Raw genomic sequence first — 18,534 nt, 5'->3', positions numbered from 1 at the left:
CCATGTCAGCCTGGCCATCTGGCTATCTCCAGACCACTGGCTTCAGTGAGAAGTTGGACCAGTGTTCTCCAAGCTTCCTTCTAAGGAAAAGACTCAAGACTTCTTGATTCCATTATGGAGCCTTGAACTCCAAAACATTTTTAAAACCAGTTACCCCTGTTTTACAGATGAAGAAATATCTCACAGGGACTGAATAACTAATGGAATCAGGGGCAGATAAAATTTCCCCTTTTATACCTCGATTCCTGCTCACACTTAAATCACTATTTCTACACAACCAACCTCAGCATTGTTCCAGAGCAACTTAGTCCTAACCTTATTCTAGAAAATTGGTCTGGTCCCCAGTGGCCACTAGATCATTTAGCTGAGAGCTTACTATCATTTCTAAGTTAATTTGTGAGTTAATTGTAAATGTCAGGAAGCTCTGACACTGCAGAAAATGATAAATTATTGAGATAAACCAGGGTCAGAAAAATCCCTGTTGGTTGTTGATCAGTTTTTATCAGAAAAATGTGTTGACGTGGGAGGGGACTGGAAATTGCATCAAATAGGAGTTATCTCAGAAGACAGCTTCCATTAAGGGGACACTGGATTCTTGAGTTAGAAAGCTGCTTTGAACATCAAAATTCCCACAATACTCCACAATCACCACCTCCATCATGTTTTCTCCTAAATGACTATCCAATCAAGAGAACTTGAAAAAGAACTTGAAAATATCCATGCCTGTGGATATTTCCAATGTGATGGTCTAAATGTGGTATTAGAATGGTTGGATTATACATCTCTGAACACGTACGCATCACGCCTATCGGTAAAATAATGGCCTGTCTTTTCCACACCGCTGTGTTTGGCAGGCCTGTGCCTCCCATTTCTCCTCCTTGCTGTTTGACCTTTGTGGTTCCTTTCCCCCGCAAGGTCAAGCCCTTAACATCAGGATTATGTTAAAAGAAAGACGAAAATTTTCGAAGAAACTTCTGGAATTATCAGGGTTACTCCAAGTGGGGACTGGTCCTCCTTTGTAAAGGGAGGAACCTAAATCTCAAGCCCAAATGATCCAAATCCCTACCAGCCTCTGAGTTTTGGACCAGATGGTGCCTCCTTTTTTTGCCCACAACGGCTATCCTCGCCACCATCTACCTCTGACCATGCTCAGCAGTGCGGCGCTCACGGCATAAATTCATGATCTCCCATTTGCTACTGATTAATCCATGGTATTTTGGAAAATGGAGCTAAACTGGAATGCTGTGGTTAACTAACCAAAAGATGTCAAGGAGCCTTTATTTTTTAACTTCTTTTGCAAAAATGATTTTGGAGGGGTAGCAGACTGAAAAACCCTATCGTGACCCATCATACACAGTCAGACCCTTCCCTGAGCAATAAAAGAATCCACTGCTTTCATTGCAGGAGTGTAAGCCTAAATGTCTTACCTGGAAGACAACATTCAGTTCCCCATCCACTGAAGCTTTACAGCAAACAGCAACCAGGCTTTTCTAGCCCCTTTTCTCTACACTCAGACACCTAGGTCAAAAGAGAAGTCAAGTTAGGCTGAAATTTGTGTAATTTACAATCTCCTGCCTGTGGGCCAGAGCCAAAGGGCTCTTGGCTACAAAGTGTAAACAGAGCATTGTTGCCTCTTAATGTGGGTAATTGGTCCCAAATGCTGTTGCCACTTTTCAGATCAGATGCTTTACATACTTTTTAAAGGACCTGGAAATTTTCTCCTTTGGCAGGGAAAAGTTTGGAGTGTAACTGTCTTTTCATCAGCACTAAGACTCCTATAAACAGCCAGGTGATTTCATCTGGAGGCCTGTAAACACAGGAGGCTTGGGGCCTGCCCGGGGAGATCCGTTCTGTTTTCCGATGTTCGTTCATCGATCATTTGCTCCCACACCCGAGCCGACATCCGGGTGTTTACCTAACAGGCTCAGCTTCTCCAAGACCCGAGCAGACAGGGCCACCTCTTAGAGGATGCCAGCCAGATTTCAGAAGCTGGGCTATGTCTCATCTTGGCATAATGTATTCTTATCGGTACGTTCCTTGAGGGTAATGCACTGTAATGAATTTGGCCGAAAACCAGTTATTTTATGACATCATTTTCTGAGTAAAGTCCTAGGGATGCTATGCAAGAGAAGCCAGTGAGTGTGGTGTTCTGGGAGGTCTTAGTCCAGGATTGGGAACAATCAGGGGGACTACAGGCTGTGTGACCCCGGACAGGCAACATAACCTCCCTGAGCTTCAGTTTCCATATCTATAAAGTGCAGACGGTAATAGATACCTTGCAACTCACCGTGAGGATTAAATTAGAATTTGAATATAAAGATTATGGGGCATTCCACATTATTATGATTATAGATTATAAATATATACATCTACATTATATGTTATGTAAAGCAGTTTTTAAACCATATTTTTTTTCAGCCTATCTTTAAGTCAACCTACACAAGGCAGGGAACAAAATTTGTCTTTCCAATGAAATCTCTTCAGGATTCCAAGAGGACATAGCTTTCATTATGGATCTGGCAAGTCACTGACAAAAATCTGAGTTCCTTTAATTTGCTTTTGTCTTAGAATTTCCTTTTTACCTATTTACAATCTCCTTCATGATATTTTTAGGTCTTCATTTCTCCTCTAAATATTTCTGGAATCCTGTTGAGTTCTACATTAACTAATGTTTCTCCAAGTCTTACTTATTTAGTTTTTATTTATTTTTTTAATCTTTCCTCCCCAATCTCTCACTGGGTCATTCTTGTACGTTTTTCCTTTAAATTCCATTCCAGGGGCACCTGGGTGTCTCGGCTGGTTAAGTGTCAGACTCTTGGTTTTGGCTCAGGTCGTGATCTCAGGGTCATGGGATGGAGCCCCAGGTCAGGCTCCGCACTCAGCACAGAGTCTGCTTAAGATTCTCTCTCTCCCTCTCCCTCTGCCTACCTGACCCCCCTCCACGCACTCTCTCTCTCTAAAATAAATAAATAAATCTTAAAAAAAAATTCTACTCCATTTATCTCCATCTCCTTAGCATAGGGTATCCTACTTATATCACATTCTGAGTGGAAGCTCTGCAAAGACCTATGGGAGATTTGCGACGTCAATTCCCTTCCCACTTCTGGGATGAGGTTAGACAAGACGGAGCTTTCTCTACTTGAGCTTTTCCCATTAAATTTACTACTGTTCTCAGTAGTTTAAAAAATAGGAAAATATCTCTCCCATCCATAGTCTGTAGCGGTTTCTTTCCCCAACAACATGGTAATTGCATTTCCTCCGCAGGGTCAGCATGGCATGGTGCTGGAGTGCCGATATTCCAGAACCAGACATTCTGGGGTACAGATCCCCTTCGAAGCCATGTAACCTTGGGCAGTGCAAGTTATGTAACTTTCCTGTGCCTATTCTTTCTTATCAGCAAAATAGAGATAATAGTGTTTGTCTGGTACTATTATGATAAACCAAGCTGAATCACCACAGGTAAAGTGCTTAAAACAGTGCCTGATTACAGTAAGTACTCAAGAAATGTTGGTTAGCAGTATTTTGCCAGGATTCTCCTTTTTAAAAAATCCTATGTGTATTTCATGGTCAATTTCCCCCTCTGTCTCTCGTAAGTGGTCATCTTTCCACATACATCATTGAAAATTTGCTTCATATACTGTTCTTCCCTACTTCTGAACTTTACAGGAAATGTGGAAAAAAAAAAAAGACAAAACAGCAATTGCAAAAACATCTTCTGGTTCTCTTCCCCTGCCCATCATCTATTCATCATTAGCTAAAGTGAGATGAAAGTTTCACTATGAAGCCACAACACAACTGTAGTTTACCTAAAGTTAGTGAGTCTGGGTCAGGTTTAGGAAAACCTGGTTTGAATTTTCAGTGAACCTCCTTTCTACTCTCAAATGCCAGAAGAGGATTTATAGTTTCAGGTGGATAGCAAATGAAATTTGGTAAGTTCATCTGGGTTTTACTTTGGGTTTATCATTTGAATGAACTCAAATTTCATGCAGCCTTAATCCTTATATTTATGGTTTTTCTGCCATATTCACCTCAGTTGATAAAAGAAATTTTTTTAAATAAAAATTGAGACATGCTGTTTGTTATTTGAGCAAATAGCAATATTATGCAATGTATGCATTTCTTTGTCTTGATAAAAAAATTATGAGGAAAATATATTTTGGGTAACGTGTTTTAAGGAAAAAAGCTATTTTGGCAAATATTCCTCTTTCTTTCATACTGTGTTTATTAACCATGAAATTCCAAACTGACCAGATGATAATTAACAAAATTATCTATTTCTGTCAACATTTCAAGATCTGCACTGCATCATCTTTTATCACTGGCTCAGTTAAGCTGTGACTTTAAAATCAAATTTGTATAATTTAAGCTTTCTTCATTTTTGCATTTCATCCCCCAGAAGTCAGAAACCCAGACTTTAAACTAGCTAATTTCCTCAAATTATATGCTAGAGGTTTGAGGAGATTTAAGGATAGATCTTTTATGTCAAAATGATAGGTTCACAGTTTGTGATTGATGATCTTGTACATATAAATGATATATGCCCATTAGATAAAGGGGCCTTCTGGGATGAGAAAATTAGGCAAAAGTGAGCCTAGAGAAATTTCTAAATCCTACATTTGCCGAGATAGGGGGGGCAACATGCTTCCACCTTCTCTTTTATTATAAGATGAAATAATCTTAAATAACTTGCATATAGAGATTAATATATCAATGCACCCTAAAAAGATTATTAACCTAAAAGTGCGTTTTTCACTCTAACAGTTAAGTGGAAACTTTCTAGTTACATTACTTTGAATATCTACTGCTTAATTTAACCAAAGTTATTCTGGAATTAATTTTTTTTTTCCTTAAGAAATGAGCACTAGATAAAATTCCCCCAAATACTACTAATACCTTTTCATAAATTGACCATATTTTATGCTATTTTAAAAATTAAAACCCAAAAACAGAAACTGTCATGGGTTTTTTTTTTTCTTCTTCTTCTTCTAATCTGTAGTCCCCAAATGACTGCTCATAAAAATAAACTTTACAACATCTTTGAGAATCCCAAAGAAGCCCGGTCAAGATTTTTTTGGCTGGAAAAGAAAGCAGTTTTGATATTCAAAAATTTGGCCTCCCTTAGTCAATCCCCAGAAGGGGAAAAAAATCAGCTAATCTTAGAAAGATGGTAAATTTAAGTGATTCTCTAATCCAAGTTAGTCCTCAATCATGTTTTGAAATATGATCAAACAATAAAGACTGGGAAGAGTCATAGCAAGTTTCAGAAATAACTCAAAATAGAAAAATTGAGCATTTCTTCAAGAGGCTTTTTTGTTTCTAAATTAGAGGATGGATAGCATCTTACCGGAAAATAGCAAAGTTTGTGCTGGTATGCCCACTTTATGGTAAAACACACACACAAAAAGATCCACTAACGTATTCTATTACTGCACCCTTTAAGACAGTATTAAACATCAGATTTTTGTTGGTCAAGTATTCCAGGTGTCCTATCAGGCAGCAAACCCAGCTAAACACGGACACATCTACACACAGACTCCATACAATAAACAACTCGGCAGGCACGCACACTCGCACACGCATGCGCACACACAAACATACATACACGAAACCTGACCAGGCTTTGCTCTGAGTCCCTGATAACTCTGGCCCTGGAAAGAATTTTAATCTACATGGTTTGAAAATAGGGGCCTTTTAAATATGCTGCAAACAATTTGTGATGGTCATCTCTAAAATGCTGCTCCATTATCCTTTTCCATTTGGAATGAATGAGGCTAATTAATTTCAGGCCATACTTGATGAGGTCAGCACCATACGAGGGGTGCGTGCTAGACATTGCTAATCTCTTTCAGCTGAGAGTGATGAATTAAAGATGAAGCATGCCTTTGCAGGCCTAATTTAGAATGTATATCAAAAAACCTACAGCAAATAATACTATACCCTACAACAAAGGAAAACTTGTTCTCTGAGGCTCCCCGAGTTGTGTTGATTTTAAAGACATTTTCAGTCTTCTTTGGAATTCCAGCTGTGGATGGCTGAACCATATCAAGAAAATCAAGCCATCTCTCACATGGCCATGTGGACAAAAAGTGGGATTAAAGGAAAGAAAGAAGGAAAACAAAAACAAAATACAACAATCAGGGTTTGATCCCCTGTGTATTAAAATTCCACCTACACATTACGCTTTTTTTTTTTTTTTCCCTCACAGAGCTACCAGACTGACAAAGATCCCAAATTAGCAATACCTGTATTCAAGCAGTGACCACCCAGCTCTACTGGGACATTTCAAAGCAACATGCTAAATGAGGCAGCCAGTTGTTTTTAAAGCAGATATCCTAATGAGGCTTATTAGGTTTTTCCATGTCTCTATTTTGAAAGCCAATAGAGATTGACCAGGTAGATAATGTGATACCTTTTATTAAGCCAAGAAAGAAATTGTAATACAGATGCCTCCAGGCCAAAATGTTCTTATGAAAGTTAATGCTAAGCCAACTTCCCAGTCGTGAAAAAGGGAGGTACTCACTGATCTAAACTCTAAAGAGAAGGAATTAGTCATGATTTCTCAAAGATAACAACAACGAGTCCCTAAGGGTAACAAAGAAGGTGGCACAGCCCAGAGACTAGAGCATACACCTTGCAAAAAATATTTCAGCAAACCTAGCAAGAGAAATCCTGATGATTACCCTAATGATTTTGGAATTTCTAACTGGTGGCCACAACAGCTCGGACTCCATCCCGGTAGCCCTCATTAGAACAAAGCTGCTTCGAATTAGGTCCAATTTACATGCTGAATCAATCTTTCATCCCTTTGATTGCTTCTGAAAATATTTATATTTCTTAATAATGCACATTTTGTCTTGCAACTTCTGATGAAACCCAGACAGGGGGTCCAAAGCAGGCAAATGTATGTGGAAGGGTGATTTGGGACAGGAAAGGGAAGACAAAAAACACAGGTTTTTCCCACTGGGGAACCATTAGAGAATATAAATCTAGCAAGTTTGGTTATGTAAGCATCAGAGGAGGGTTGTAATAAATACAGATTGGAATATTATAGTGACCTAATGGAGATTACAGCATATTCTTATTATTGTGTGATTCTTCACTGCAGTTTCGACTATTTGGCTGGTTAACTTTTTTTTTTTTTTAATGAATCTTACTGTAGTTTTTTTTTAAGATTTTATTTATTTATTCATGAGAGACAGAGAGAAAGAGAGAGAGAGAAACAGAGGGAGAAGATGTGGGGCTCGATCCCAGGACCCTGGAACCATGACCTGAGCCGAAGGCAGACGCCCAGCCATCTGAGCCACCCAGGCATCCTTGGCTGGTTAACTTAATAGATTTTATGAAACGTTATTGTGGGATAGATCCAGGGAGATATCATAGTGCAACCAATAATAACCCACATGACCCATCATATCAAAAAATAGAGTAATAGTTATGAAGGAGATGTGACCATATGATCTAAAGTGTGTTTTCATTGAATAAGGAACATAGCATTGGGAAGATGGGTTTTGGGGGGGCATGGGGGGCAGTGGGAGTGGATTCCTGGTTTAGGGGGCTGAGAGAAAAGGAGCCCACTTTCTCCCTGTCACCAGTCAGCTAGGTGACCTTACATAAGTCCCCTAACTGCTCCAGACCTCGAGTTTTTCTTCTTCTATCTGGGACAGTTTTTCTTGTGAGTTTTAAATTGTATGGTTTTCTAAAGAATGATCATTGTCTTAAGTATTCACTGCCCTCTGGAAGCAGAGAGGAAGAAAGCAGAGATCTCTTCTGATGCTAAGTGTCTCCAGCCTGAGGGATGGGAGCCATACCTTCTCAAAGTGCCCTACATGTCCCTCATCCCCACTCACCTCTTCAAACATGCCTGCCATTTCTGTTCCTCATTTTATTCTGCCTAGGCACCATGCCAGAATAAAGCACCCAAAACCAATGCCTATAGTTTCATTGACTCCAATCACCCCATTTTAGAGATGAGGGACATAAAAACCAAAAACGTTGAGGTCACACAGTAACTGGTAAAGCTAGAACTTAAACCCAGGTCTCCTTGTTTCCAAGCCGGGGTCTATTCGGCTATGACAAGCTGCCTCAGAGTATGAGGGATTTTTAGATTCCAAAAATAAGTGAGATTTCTTGTGACCACCCCATACTACTGAAGACTCCTTACAGTTAGGAACAGGAGCATAGGAGAGGGCAGTGGCTTTGAATGTAGACTTCTTGGACTTGAATAACTTGTCCCCAGTGTAGAAGCAATGCGAGTTTCAGGTGAGTCCCTAAACTCTGTGAGACTCTGGGTTTTTTTGTTTGTTTGTTTTTCCCACTTGGATAATGGAAATAATAACTGTCTACCTCAGAGAGCTGGATAGAGATTAAAATGAATATATTTATATGAACATATAAATATGTTCATATTTATATGAACATATTGAGGTTAAATGAAGTGGCATATATGTTTCCCATAGTCGTGGTCTATAGCAAATGTTACCTGCTATTCGTTCCATCATCATCATCATCTTCCTCGTGTACATAATGACTAGCAGTAAAGAGACACTGAAAGGAACCTAGGAAATGTAGTTATGAATTCTGGCTGAGCTACTGTTGGCTCCATGCCTCAGATAACTCTCAGAGCCTCAGTTTATTCATCAGCAAAATGGGAATTCAAACTATCTGCCTGTGAAGAATTGCAGTAAAAATCAAGTGGGTTATGCACACGAGATAATTTTTAAGCAGGCAGAACCTGATAAAACCTCACAGGTTCATGGTTTTATTAAAACATTATTCTTCCTAGGTTGGAAACACTCCGGATGCCTGGAGTTGGTTAACAGATAATAAAAGAGATAATGCCACTGTTTTGTTTCTCAAATAAGCCACCTTAGACATAAAACACCATTAAATCATAAAAGAATAAATTCATTTCCTCAATTATCACCATTATCCACTTAACCCTATTCTACTGTTCTCTACCTAAACTTGTGGTTCTCTCATAATTTTATCTTACCAGAGGATTAGATAGCAAATAGCTCAGAGGGACGGGGTTTAGAACAGGAAAACAGCAAACCCACTCTCCTCTTTGCCTTCCAAGTAAGGAAGAGAAATATCTCAAGGCAAAGAAAATGCATTTTTATGCAATATTAAATGCAGGCTTCCAAGAAGCCTTCATACCCCTGTTAAAATACTGTCAAACTTTGCAATTGACTAGCTAGCTGTCTGTTGCATGTGAACTTAAAAATATATTCATTATTGAGATATAATTTTGTTCAAGCTAAAGAAGCATCATGGGCTCGGGAATTGTTTTCTGAGTGGGATTATTAAAGGGTTTGGGGCCTAAAGGTGTCTGTCTATTTTAAAAAGAAATTTTCTGATTGCAGATAACTTCTCAATTTGATTTAGTGTCGAACGATAGTGATGGGGTTGATAAGTGAGCGTTCATCGGTAATTCATCTTGTGCTGGTAGAAATTTACAGCAAAGCAGTGCTTTCCCACCAGTGACAAGCCCTATTAATCTTCTTCAGACACATTTCAATAGGTGTCCCCATCTGTGGCCAACATCTAAACACTCTGGCATCACCGGCGACTTGAAGACACCTTCATTTCAAGTTACACTACTGAAAATGTGATACTAGATTGTACTCTATTTTTTAACCTAATTCTCTCTCTTCATTCAATTAGCCTTTCTTGCCTGGATTTTCTGCTCATGTGTAACATCATTTCCCAGGGAGAGCTCTCAAAGATTTGGTTTCTTAGAGATGCGCAATCTCCTCCAAGGTTAACAACCAACAACTTTTTTACAAATTAAAATTGCAGAGATCCCAGTCCTGACAGTCACTGGCCTCTGATTGCATATATCCTTAGAAAGTAGAACCTGCTCAAAGAAAGCCTGCCTGTGCATTTGAGAGGGCTTAGCAAAAGGGGGAGCCTATAAAATCCATTTGTGTTCATATTCGGAATGCAATTTATTATCCTGAACTATGATGCTTAATTTCAGTGCAGGAGAATGCTGAGAAAAGGAGAGGCAATTAAGAAAAGAGGGTGATGGAAATGCAGCCCCGCGTTCAAATAGCCACATTTACTCAGCAGATTCAGTCCATAGGATAAACCCCCTCTTCTGTTCCTTTGCATCTGCTGGGGGACCTCCCATTAGGGAAAGAAATGCAATAATCACTTTAGGGATAGATTATTTCTCCTAAATTGCCTTTATTCTACAGGCAACATGCTCTATCTGGCTGCAAGTTTAGTCCCGGCAAAAAATGTGGAGGGAGTGTTTGATTTTGGATTGCACCTAAGTGCTTTTTTTGTGCCATTTTCAACCTCATAATGGGTTTGGTCTTGCAAAGAAATAGGATTTGAACAGCATTTTTCTTGTGCACTTTAGAAACCTTTCAAATGAGAAAACTCCCTGACACATTCTTATTTTAGAAAGGTTAGATATACCTGCATAATGAATGGAATTATTCTTAACTTCATTGAACTTTTTGTCCATATGTGATCTGAAATACATGTGTTACTCATAAGTGTGTGTGTGTATGATAAAGATATGCATTCTCAAAAAAGTCTCCTTCCCTTCCTCAAATTATTCTTCCCAATGATCCTTTGAGTTTCTTATAGATCTCAATAACCTTATTGTAGGTGGCAAGTTTAAATGTGCCATATTAATAACTTGTTATCCAAGACAAATTAAGTCCTTATGTGTCAAAAGCACTCCACTGGATTATCTACAAGACAAGTATTTATTGAGTAAATGTTCAGTCCAATTTCATTTTAATGTGGCTGACTGTATGTTTCAGCCTCTTAGGCAGAGATAAAAACACTCAGACCTATAACTGTGTTGCAACATTACACCTAACTTGTCTATTTCTATTATTGTCTCCTAACTTAGAATATGGAAAGAAGGCTTTTTTTTGGGGGGGGGGGTTGTTGTTGTTCTGAAGAGCAGGGAGAGAGATAGAAAAACGGCTGGCATTCAGCCTAAAGAGAAATCATTGAAACAAATTAATCCTATGCCGTTTAAATTGACATGGTAATCCATCATCAGAGAAGGCAAACTCTGAAAGCAATCTAGAATCTGCCCTGCTCTTTCACTGGCCCTGGAGGCACAAAGACAGATAGTAAAAGGGGGGGGGGGGGTCATAAAAGTTAGGAATGACTTAGAAAATAATAAAATTGATTATATCAGCTCTCACTGTCCAGCCTCTGAAAATCTCCTTTGGAAAGGGGAGGTTAACTTTCAACAGTTGCTTTCAAAGTTTGCTTCTAAGTGGTAGGTCATCTGCAGTGGAGTTCGACAGTTTGCCTCCTTCTCAAGGCTGCCAGGTTGCTGACTAGTGTAACCGCAGCCTGCCGCATTTAAAAAGTAGACCAACTAGGAGCTCTGGCAGGACCCACACTTACACAGAAACTTTCCCTACAGTGGTAAGGGGATTCTTATGTGGGATTTAGGATTGGGATTTGTTTTTGTGTTTTGTTATTGTTGGTTTTTGGTGGGGAGGAATGGGAGGGAATCTTTTTCTTCTTTTTTTTTTTTCTCCTATAATCATCTTGTTTTACACTCAATGAAAATGCATGTTATTGTAATTTTTAAAGTATAACTTTCATAACATCTTTAAAAACGGAGGCAAGCCACCATGCCCTGTCTCTTATTTGTGCCTTTTATTTTGGAGGCTGATTTTTCTAATCATCCTTCACTTCAAAAAGCCTGTGATGATGATATGTTGTTAAACCTTGTTCAAAATTCATAAATTATATATAAAACTGAAGTGTCACATCCTGGTTGATAGTTAAGATGAAAAAAAACCCTTACTAAGAGCTCCATTGTAAAAACAATGTGCCTGTATTTTCAACACACAGAATCGTAAGTTGTTTTTTTCTTTCTCTTTAGTGTATCTATGTAATGTTTTTATTTTTGTTTTTGTTTTGGGGGGGCAGGAGGGTTGCAGAAACTTGCCTCCTCATTATTGCCTAGACATATAAACTTGAACACAGAAATGAATACTATTTTTAATAATGCATTAAGCTATAAAAGCAAGACAATTTGAAGATTCTGTTTTTTAATCTCAAAATCTACTCTGTTAACAATAGACAGTGTGTGAAGACAAAAACCCAGATACCTTAGTGCCAAAGGCAAGAGGAACACGAATATAAACCATACCCCACAGCTGCCCTATTTAAATTTATCTAGGATAGGGTTTCTTCCAGTTTATTAAGAAAACTTTGTATGTTCCTGAAACTTCAAAGTAAACATCACACCTCTTTTCTATGATCAGAATTTCTATTCACTGGTTTTTAAAAGAGGGTGAATAATTCTTGCATATTGACTAATGCTTTTTAAAGCACGTAAGCACAAAAGACAAATTAAATGCATTTCCAGGGTAAATAGGAAGAGAGTTAAAGGCTCTTATATAAAATATTCATCCACAGCCATGCCAGTAACAATGTTAAGAGTTATTAGCAAAGAAGAAGGAGGTTTGGATGTTTGTGTGTTTGTTTTAAATAGAACCTAGGAAATTTAAATAGTAGTTCTTCAACTGAACATTGAATTGCACTTTCTGAAAAAGATCTGATGCCTTTGATTTTGTTTTCTATTTAGAAACAATGTAGGCTTTAGCAAAATAGTGTATGATTTTAAAAGCCATTAAATCAACCAATATCATATGAAAAGAATCAATGAGTAAATAAGCATTAAATCTTGGAGACTGAAAAAAAATTACTGTTTAGCCACCCTTCCACACCCCCCATGCCCCTTACATCTGACCATGCTCTAACTTCCTTCTAATTGTATGGTAATATAGCAACAAAGTATATGCAAAATAAAAATCTGCATCAGAACTTGTGGAGTCAATAAATAAGCTATCAACATACATTCTGCAAAGAAATAGGGTTGCCTAATTTTTTAACTTCCCCGACATATGATATGATGTGGTCCTGTCAAGAAATACCCAATGTGACATTTTTCACTGAAGCCAACATTCCCTTCCTTTTATGTTTTCACTTTTGCTTTAAACTGTTTCAAGTGATATCATCTAAATCAATTTACCTCAGTCAAGCACTTCGTAATCTCTTTGATAAGGCTGATTAATTTATTATAAATTATAATGGACAGATGGGAAAAGTACCTTTCTCTATCCCATATTCAAAATAAAAGGACCAGTTTACGTTTTATTTAAATGTTATACTTTGTAAACTCTCAAGATAAAACTTCCTATGCTCAAGGAGCTGAATATCATGTTATAAACATCCTCCTCTTAATTTTGAACAGAAGTCCTTTATTTTTAATGTGTACCTTCAACATTTCAAGAAATCAGCCTCTGAAGAGGAAAAATACAGTTGGTAAATTAATTAATTAATTATGTTTTCTAAACTCACACATAGTGTTTTTCTATTATGGCAGTGTGTCTGTCTTTGTTCATCTACTTCTTTAATTATATGCTTTATGTTGAAACTTTTCTTTCAGCCTTCTAAAAACCAGTAGAATGAAAATTAATCCTTAAATTATTTCCCTCCTTCCAAAATGCACCTTGAGTTTGTGGCTAAAGGAACTTAAATCAGATAACCCCCCTTTGTTGTTCTGTTTGTATTTTATTTAAGTACACTGATGCAGCTAATCAACAATATTAATTTATCTGGATATCTGCCTTACTAACACTTTCACATTCAAGTGACTGGCACTTGATGCCATTTGATTAATGCTTTTTTTTGACATACCAAAAATGAACTGTCATTTTAAAGATTTCATTACCAGGCTCTTGCAAAAAAGGGGAAAAATACAGAATGAGATGATCTTTCCTCACTCTGTCCACTTCTAAATAAGAGCTGATGTCCACATGGCTTTAGATGTCTTTAGAACTTTCTCATCAGGAATTGCCTTGCACTGTAAAATTAAAAGCATGTGTATAGCCCACATGAGACTTGGTTACATGGACAACAAGCCTATCTGTATCTAGAACCTACTCTCTTTTAATTCTTCAGTTCATTGAAAAGTAAAATAGAAGATCATGTTGTTGAATTTTTAAATATATATTAGGCAAAAGATGCTCACCTTTTGTTTAAATGCCCTGCCAAAGCTGCCAAACTGAAAATTGACATTTTTACTTTGAAGTGTCTTTTTATGATTCTGCACTGCACAATAGCTTTACCATTACTAACTTGCTTCAGCTTGTATTTCAACAATAGTGATTCCAAGGAGCTCATTCAAGACTCTTTTTTGCACTGCTTTCTGAAGCCAGACCCCTGCATGTACACATGAGTGACAGCCTCTATCTAGTGCTTGAGTATATGAACCTTTAATCCATCATAGAACTTCTAACACCATAAGAATATATACACACCCATGCGCATACACCTTCATGCACATAACTATTATATAACTACCCATTAAAATGCCACCAGGTTTAAAGCCAGCAGAATGAATATTTTCCTAATCTCATCCAGATTTTATGGCTATAATTTGGCTACTGGCAAGATTCTAAATTAGCTTTTACTTAAATGAAAAAGGTAAAATATGTAGTAGATTTGGGGGTTTTGAAACCCCCTCCCACTATAATCTCCTGTTGTAGACATGTTAGAAATATTGTTTTAAGTGAGCTGGGTGGTCAGTTAAATGGAAGAAAATATTTCACTACATTATGTTTTCCTATTCCCTAAAGTCCACCTCCATGGAGTGAGCTTCCTTGATGGATGACACTGTTGTCTCCCTGAATGGAAACCTGCTTTCCTAGGAAGGATGGGGGTGGGGGAGACCAGTGAAGGGCAGGGAGCTCTAAATCCCTGCAACTAGAGTGAATTTTCCTTCCCCGCCCTCCCCTCCCTCCTGTCCTTCCTCCCTGCCTTCCTACCTTCCTCTCTTCTTCCTTTCCTTCCCCTTTCTTGCTTCCTTCTTTGCTACAGCCCCTCTGGTATATTAGTGTAGTTAACCTTCGCTCTGGCCAAGACCAAGAAGGGCTAATGGAGACCCGGTTCCTGACAGCCTCAGGTCAGCGATACTCTAGAGCTGCCATCCCAGGAATTAGAGGATTATCAAGGAAGGGATTTGAGGCACCAATCACCTCACACCTGAACACATCGTTCCCATCCATTAAGATTCATAATAATAATCATAATAATAATCCCTTCTGAAAAAACGGTTAATTGGATCTGAAGTTATATTTTCTGTTGCATTGAGGGACCAAGCAGGGCAACCTGAACTGAATTCCTCAAGCTGCCAAGAAAATCGAGCAATCTGGCGGGTGGGGGGAGGAGGAGGGATAAACAAACAAACAAACAAATAATCTATCAGCTTCTTCAGAAAGAGCAGATTTTTAAGAAGAGGTCAGGTGCTGGAAAAGGAAGAAGAAACGAAAGAGATTCTCCCCTTTCCTCACCTTCCGCCCCTCCTTTTCCCCCCAAAATTAGTGTCCTCTTGATTATTTGCAGATGTGTCGAACCTCGAGGTTTGTTCACAGGAGCCAGCGAGACTCCCGCTTCTAGAAGTGAAAAGCCATTTTCACGCCAGGACTTTGCTGCTTGAGTTTGGGGAGAAGGTCTCCTCTCCCTCCCAGCAACCACCCCCCCCCCCCCCCGCCAAAGTCTTGCTAACTTCATCGAGCCCTGGAAGACTTAGCCCCTCTGCCACTTGAGGCTCTTGCACCTAGCCTTGGGGGCCACAGACCGATTTCCATCGCTGGAGCTTGGCTTGATTCCCCCCAAAGCTAATTTCCCGCCCTGGAGAGCACGGAGACGCGCTGGGGGCTCCGCTGGGGTATGTCACCCTGCCCCTGCCTTCCTCGTCGGCCTCAGTCTTCCTCCCACCTGCACAGGAGCCCCGAACCTGCCATCCACTAGCCCTGTGGTCCGCAGCGGGTTCCGCCACCCGGCGGCCGCCCTAGACACTGGGTGGGTGGGAGGGAGAGGCAGCCAGCGGGGCTGGGCCGCTGCGTCCTCTTTGGGAACATCAAAGGAGAAAAGGGACAGAGATAAATCAAGGAGAAAGTTCGGAAATGCTGCGGGTCGCGGCTGGGGCGGAAAAATGCAACCCGTTTGGGTCACACCTTTACTCCAGGAGGCTGCCTGGAGTGACCGCACTGTGGGGGGACCTGCCACCGTCCCCGCGCCGGGCCTGCGTTCCACTCCGGTGGCCACCTGACCACTGTTCCTCGTAAGCGTGGAGCCCGTGGCTCCCAAGCCCTTGGCTCCGTGGCGGCCTGCGCAACCCTTCCCCGGCGGCGGCCGGGAGAAGCCAAGCCGGGCCGCGGCGGACTCCCTGCGGATTGCCGCGCCCTTGCGTCTCCCGTCGAGTAGGGAGACGCGGAGGCCTGCGCCGGGGAGCTCCCTGGCGGTGGTCCGGCCGCCCCCCTCGAGGGCTGCTCCCCCTTCTCAGCCTCGCCAAATCCCTGAAAGCCTGGGCCCCCTTCGTCACCCCGGGGGCTTCTAATCACTCCGTATCGATTTCCCTAACTCTTTTCATCCCGTTGAAGACACATCTTAAAACACTCCAGCCCGGAGTGTGCTCTGGGCTTTATCCACACTAATAAAATGATTTACCCTTCTCTCTGCGCTCTCCTCACAGAAGAAAATCGTTCGAGCCCCGGCTACTTGTGTGTGATCAGTAAATATTTAGTGCGGTGACATCCTCAGCTAGGCTTCAGATCGATTCGGGGACCACCGGGAGGTGCGCACGGTCCGGGCGGGGCCGCGCCGAGCCTGCCGAGAGGGCTCCTCCCGCCCTCGCCGCCGGCCGCTGATTTACGGCGTCGGCAACCAGCAAAAGGGGGCGAAAGCGCGCCGGGAAAATTGGCTTTTCAACCTTTTTACTTTTGACATTCAGCCACCTCCCCAGGCTCTAATTCTCGCCTCTTCTCCTTCCCACCCCCCTCCGCCCCCGGCCAAGGGCGCCCTGTGCGCCCCGCGCGCCCTTCCTGCGGCAGCGCGCTGCGCTCGCGCCCCCGCGGCCCGGGGACCATCTATCACAGACCTGCGCCGCGACGCGGGGAGGCCCAGGCCCCTGCTCTGGGGGTCTTCGCCTTCGGGGCGAGGTGCACTCTGCCCGCCCACACCTCAGAGGGCGGAGAGAGGGTGGAGAGGCCCACATCTCCATTCGCCGAACAAGGAGCCACTCTCGCTACCTTTTCTCTGACCCTCGGTCATTCCCCTATTTCTGAGGCTGGTCCTCGACGCCCCTTGGGCCGGAGGGCGTCGGGTGGGAACTTTACTTTCCTCGCAGAGAAGCTCCCGTTTCCTTAGAAGCGAAAAAGCGTTGGGCGTGGATGTGTTGGAACGGGGCCTCCTGCCCTGACCTTGGGTGCCAGAGGGTTGCGGGCCCCGCAGGGGCAAAGTCCACGTCACCCCAGGCCCTCCTAGCCTCCCCTGGGAGCGCACACTCACGGCAAGGCCGCGCCCTGGACCTGGACCCCAGGCAGTGGGCCCGACCCGGACTCGCCTCTCCTTCGGGACCCGCCACCTCGGACGACTACGTTGTCCGAGTGGGGAGATGTAAGGGCTACTAAGCCTCTGGGTTTCCAGCGCTCTTCCGCCCCGGGGGGGGGGGGGCGGGGGCGGCGGCTGAGGCCTGAAAGACTTCAACACTGTTGCCCACCTGTTAGCGGGCCTGCTCTCTTCTCACCTGGGGCCCTGGACTCTGCAGTTCCCTCGGGCCCAGGGAGGAAGGTGAGCGACCTTGCTGGGTCCGCGCACCCCTCCCCAAAGCTAGCGCCCTCTCCTTTGTCCTACTCCCGATTTTGTAAACTGCCTTATCTGCAGACTATATCTTTATACTAATGCATACTTAATTGGTCCGTCTTGACTGTCCATATAAAACAATTTAATTAGGGTGCTTTCTTGCTTTGGAGAGCAAAGAAAAAAAATCTGCCCAGTGCTTATTGTATTTAGCACCAATACAGGCAGAAAATGTAGCACAAGTTTTTGGTTGAAAGAGCACCTCTGTGCCCATTGAAGGGCGTTGATCCGAAAAGACAGAAAGGACAAGTAAAATCGATTTGAAGCGACCCTCTCTGTCCCTTTCACACCATTCAGAAACTCCATTCCTTCTAAGACAAAGACCAGCGCCTTGGGAATTCTCAGGGAAAGAGAGGACTCCAGTCCCACAAGCCTAGGGCACTTTTTAAAAAATCCTCAATATTGCACTTAAAACCGGCTCTCGGTTTTCTGTGCCCACCGCGTGTGGGTTTCACAGACACCCCCTCTGAAGCCTCAGGCAGTATGGCTGACAACACCCCCACCTCTCTGCGCCTTCAGCCTTCTGGCCAGGCCAGACAAGCCTTTTAGGGTTAGTACAGCCCTCACCTTTGACCTCCAAGATCGGAGTGACTGCCACGCTGCAGAGTGCAGAGTTACAACTCAGGCCAAAGTTAAAACAAGACCAAAACAACAACAACAACAACACTTCTCTACTCCCAACCCAGGGAAACCGGTTCTGGTTCCGCCGCCTGAGCCACCTTACCCAATAACCCCCTCCACCTCAACTTTTTTTTTTTTTCTGCTTCTGCTGCTGCTGCTGCTGCTGCTTCTTCTTCTTCTTCTTCTTCTTCTTCTTCTTCTTCTTCTTCTTCTTCT

The sequence above is a fragment of the Zalophus californianus genome, chromosome 6 (genome assembly GCF_009762305.2).
Source record: "Zalophus californianus isolate mZalCal1 chromosome 6, mZalCal1.pri.v2, whole genome shotgun sequence".
Classification (NCBI taxonomy): domain Eukaryota; kingdom Metazoa; phylum Chordata; class Mammalia; order Carnivora; family Otariidae; genus Zalophus; species Zalophus californianus.
The sequence above is the reverse complement of the archived record's forward strand: the minus strand, read 5'-3'. Positions refer to the sequence as shown.